This window comes from Octopus bimaculoides, chromosome 4, assembly GCF_001194135.2.
Source record: "Octopus bimaculoides isolate UCB-OBI-ISO-001 chromosome 4, ASM119413v2, whole genome shotgun sequence".
NCBI classification, from domain to species: Eukaryota; Metazoa; Mollusca; class Cephalopoda; order Octopoda; family Octopodidae; genus Octopus; species Octopus bimaculoides.
Window position 1 is genome coordinate 10601693 of NC_068984.1, and position 5297 is coordinate 10606989.

Consider the following 5297-nt stretch of genomic DNA (forward strand, 5'->3'; position numbering starts at 1 on the left):
GGGCATTGTGAGTGTTTATTGAGCGAAAACACCTAAAGCTCCACGAGGCTCCGGCAGGGGATGGTGGCGAACCCTGCTGTACTCTTTCACCACAACTTTCTCTCACTCTTACTTCCTGTTTCTGTTGTGCCTATAATTCAAGGGGTCAGCCTTGTCACACTGTGTCACGCTGAATCTCCCTGAGAACTACGTTAAGGGTACACGTGTCTGTGGAGTGCTCAGCCATTTGCACGTTAATTTCACGAGCAGGCTGTTCTGTTGATCGGATCAACTGGAACCCTCGACGTCGTAAGCGATGGAGTACCAACAACAACAACAGTTCTCCATGCAGTAGGTGCTTTGGAATTCATTCATATTTCTTTGAAACTATACGGCTTATGTGTGTGTGTATATACATGTGTATACACCCACATGCATCCACACACACATACGTGCACAGACGTAACATTTTTTGAGTTCTCTACGAAATGCAGCATCCATTCATCATGTTAATTGATGGTAGTTTATTTGTCATGCTAACGATTAATCATCACCATTCACATCATCAAAGTGTAGAATAAGGAAAGAAGAAGGAAGTGGAAAGCATGAAGTGTTGGCAAGAAAGCAAAGCTATTTTTCTTGGTGGTGATGGTGGTGCTGCTGCTGCTGGTATTTAGCCCCAGGTCAGCCCTGATAAAGTAAACCTATGCTCAGAAGAGAAGCATTCCAATTATGATCATCCCATCTTTTCAAGAGTATCTCAGATACATTATTTACTGCATCATTATTTAAGATGAGAGTGATTTAAAGACACCTTGGCTGCTATTTTTAGCATGTTGGGAGATTACATAAAGTTGTCTTGTTTGCTTATTATTTTTTTGTAGTAAAGATGTTGAAATTCCCTGCTAGCATCTCCTCCAGCATCTGCCAACAATATGCAAACAACCAGGGAAGGAGCTGACTCATTTCTATCTCTTTCTCTGTCTCTCTCTGTCTCTCTCTGTCTCTGTCTCCCTCTCTCTCTCTCTCAGATTAAGCAACTGATTGACCCTTTATAAATTCCTCTGATGTCTTTAAATTAGAAAACATAAAGCCGGAGTGTTGGATAGAAAGTCTTGTGGTAAAGTCAGCAGTGAAAATGTTGACATCCTGATGTAACGACTTGTTTCACTATGGTTTCAAAGATCTGTAGAATAAAGATATTCTTTACTTGAAAAACAGATAAGGGTTAGCGCCAGGAAGTGTGCCATGCAATCGCATGCTAGCATGGGTTTGCATGGTAACTTATGTAAAGTAATACAATATCTTGTCCTTGTTTGTATTTATTAGAATCGTCTTAAATATTTTGCTTAACTTCTTATCTGCATTGCTTAAAATTTTTTAAAAGGTTTTTTGGCTTTAATCTTAAATTTTATTAGCATAGATTTGCTGTGTTAACATTTTCCTAGATTATTGAAGTAAATCCTGAGTGGATTTTGACTCAAAGAATTAGTATGTAATGCATAACATTATGATGGTTTTTGGAGAATGACTTGTCTCATAAATGTAGTTGTAATAGTGTGATACTCAGCCAGTTGTGATTGAGTTGCCTTATAATCAAGTGTTCTAAGCTCTGATGATCCAGTCTTATCTTCAAGCATATATTGGACGATATTATCCAATGATTTGTAGCAGAGTTGGTTGTTATCTACAATGGTGGTTGACCACATAGAAGCTTCCTTATGGGCCTGTGGGACATAAATGTAATATATTTAACCCTTTAGCATTTAGATTTTTAGAATGACATTGCAGGTTAGGTGTGATAGGCGGGATCTGGCCAATTTAGACATAAAACTGGTAGACTGTTTGGGTTAGCTCTGCCTATTTTAAATGCTAAAGGGTTAAACATGACCCAAAAGAAAGGGGTGTATCTGAGAGAGATAGAGAGTAGGGAATGAGAGCCACCTAGCTTACTCGTACATTTCACTTCATGCCATTCCCAATAGTGAGTAGACAGGCGAAACATGGCACGCCGTCTAATTCTATCTATAACCAATGCTAGAGTAAAAATAAATGAAGCGATATAACGTTGGTGTTGAGTCACTTGACTGTACATTGCCTCCTTTAAGAAGAATCACTGATGTCAATTAACTATACTTCCTTGTCGAAGAATGAAATCAATATTATGAAGATTATAAATATTCTTCTCTCTGCTACAAATCAATTTTCTTTTGACTGCTGACTTAGATACAAGTTTACAATTGGCAGCTTTGACTTACCATTGTTATATAAATCAACTTTTTGGAAACTGCTTTTGGTTCCTTCCCTGAATCATGGGTTAACTTTTTGGGAAAGTATGACATGGTAAGCATGAATATATGGCAGTTCTGAAAGTTTTGTCTAATTTGGATATGAGATCTAACAAGAGAACTTCTGTGTGGTTGCTGACCCCTGCAAGAAATTGCAGCTAAACCTTCTTTAAATCACATCCTTAAGATTTAAATAACGAAAGGATAACGTCCATCTTCAAAACTGAAAAACACAATGGAAAATGATGCCAGAGTGAATTTTTTTTTTACGTTCAAGTCACAGAAGAAGGGCCTTGCCCTTAATCTTTTGCAGGGCTTCAGATTAGAGAAAAGTGGGAAAGGTCACAGACTAGGTACATAGTCATGACTGGATATCTTTGAACATATTTTTGTTCAATCAGAGCTGACTTGGTGCTTTGTAACAACTACAAGACACCAGAAGTAAACCACTGGTAATTGATATGGAACAGGATTTTAGCTCTCATAGTTTTACTGTTATATATATCTGTGTGTGTGTGTGTGTGAGAGAGAGAGAGAGAGAGAAAGAGCATGTATTAGGCACGTGCCATCTGTAATTACTCAGGGTAGGCATTTGGTAACCTTTATGTAGTAAAACACACAAAAAAACAAGCAAAACACAGGTGCATGACTGAGTTGGAGGCAGATTTACTTTTGCCTTTATAGCGCATAAAGAAAACGTTGTTGTAGGAATGTACGCAGCATGTGTACTACAGCAGTACTATGTGTAATTTTAATACTGAAATTGAAAGGCGGGGCCAAATTATACCTCCCTAATCTATAAAAGAATAAAATATTTTGCATTTTATGCATGGTACTTAGAGTAACCTTCATAATTTTATTGAATTAGGTGCATATTTTGCCATGAAAGGAAAATGTTGTTATCAATCTATTTTATTCAGGGTAGGTACTGCCTACCTTGCCTACCTAGGTGGCACAGCCCTGATATATATGTGTGTATGTGTGTGTGTGTATATGTAGATTGTTTTATTTTTATAGCTATTTCAGTCATTAGACTGTGGCCATGCTGGAGCACTGCCTACAAGGATTTTAATTGAATCATCCCAGTATTTATTTACAAGTCTAGTACTCATTCTGATAGTCTCTTTTGACAAAGCACTCGGTTGTGGGGCTGTAAACACACCAACACCGGTTATCAGTCAGTCAGTGGTGAGGGACAAACACAAACACACACACACAAACACGACACGTCTTTTCAGTTTCCGTCTACCAAATCCACTCACAAGGCTTTGGATGGCTTGAAGCTATAGCAGAAGACACCTGCCATGCCTGCGTCTATGCACACACACACACACACACACACACACACACACTCTGTGGCCACCTCTTCAGTCCAGTCAGACTGAGCCTATTTTGACTGACTTGAAGAAGTGGCTATATGCTATGGAAACTCCTGAGTGTCAGACCACTGGATTGTCTTCAGTAAATTACACACACGCACATTCTACTGTATTCTTGCCATAAAAACGACAGCCATTTCAATCACATTCATTAGTTGAATATTCTATATCTTTGTAAAATTTCAATTTTTCTTCGTTTTTCTTTTTCTTTCTTTTCTCTGAAATATGACTACATGAAGTTTAAATAGCTTTTTTTTTTTTTATACATTTTTGAAAACATTGGTAATTGGCATTTCATCTCGTCTGTCTCCTTTCTTGGTCATTACATTGTATTGCAAGCCCTCTGGTATGATAATACTGAATTATGTAGGTATCTGTGATAATGTTGCAAGTTATTTGTTCATTTAATGTGTGTTTTTCCATGCTTGCATGGGTTGGATAGGAATTTAGTTGTGGCAAGATTTTACAGTCAGGATTACTTCCGGTCACCAACCTTTACCTGTTTCTTAAGTAAGGGACTTTTTTTAAAATTCCATGTTTTAGAATGTGTGGAGTGACTTAGTCTTAATGTCAACAAGGACTGTAGATGTCGTATCATCGTCTTGCTCAGACTAGAGAAGCAAAGATGTAGGATGTCAACTTTCACATAGTCACTCACATACATACATACATCATCATCATCGTTTAACGTCCGCTTTCCATGCTAGCATGGGTTGGACGATTTGACTGAGGACTGGCAAACCAGAAGGCTGCACCAGGCTCCAATCTGATCTGGCAGAGTTTCTACAGCTGGATGCCTTTCCTAACGCCAACCACTCCGAGAGTGTACTGAGTGCTTTTTACATGTCAACGGCACAATGGCCAGTCAGGCAGTACTGGCAACAGCCACGCTCAAAATGGTGTTTTTTACGTGGCACTGGCAACGACCTCGCTCGAATGTTTTTTCGTGCCAGTAAGGCAACACTGGTAATGATCACGCTCAAATGGTGCTTTTTACATGTCACCAACATGGGAGCCAGACAGCTGCTCTGGCGATGATCACGCTTGGATGGTGCTGTTAGCACTACATCATCATTGTCATTTAACATCTGCTTTCCATGCTGACATGGGTTGGATGGTCTAACTGAGGACTGGCAAGCCAAGAGGTTGCACCAGGCTCCAATCTGATCTGGCAAGGTTTCTACAGTTGGATGCCCTTCCTAACACCAACCACTCTGAGAGTGTAGTGGGTGCTTTTTGCATGCAACCGGCATGGGTACCATTCAGGCAGCACTGGCATTGGCCATGCTCGAATGATACTTTTTATGTGCCACCAGCACAGGTGCCAGTCAGGCAGCACTGGCATTGACCACTCTTGGATGGGGCTTTTTACGTGCCACCAGCACGGGTGCCAGTCAGGCAGCACTGGCATCAGTCATGCTTGAATGGTGCTTTTTATGTGCCACTGGCACAGGTGCCAGTCAGGCAGCACTGGCATTGGCCACCACTACGATTTCACTTGACTCAACAGGTCTTCTCAAGCACAGCATATTGACATGAACTGTATCCTTATATTTTCAAACAAGGGAATCTAGCACCCCCACTCAGCTCAAAACAATATCTGTGTATCGTGAAATAACCCAGAAATCGCGATACACAGATATTGTTTTGA

At 39.9% G+C, this 5297-nt stretch overlaps 1 protein-coding gene across 2 annotated transcripts in view; it reads left to right on the plus strand.

The window, feature by feature from the left end:
• The window catches only part of LOC106872181 (membrane-associated guanylate kinase, WW and PDZ domain-containing protein 1), a 709375-nt gene that overhangs the window by 49890 nt on the left and 654188 nt on the right, over positions 1–5297 (plus strand). The window lies entirely within an intron of this gene.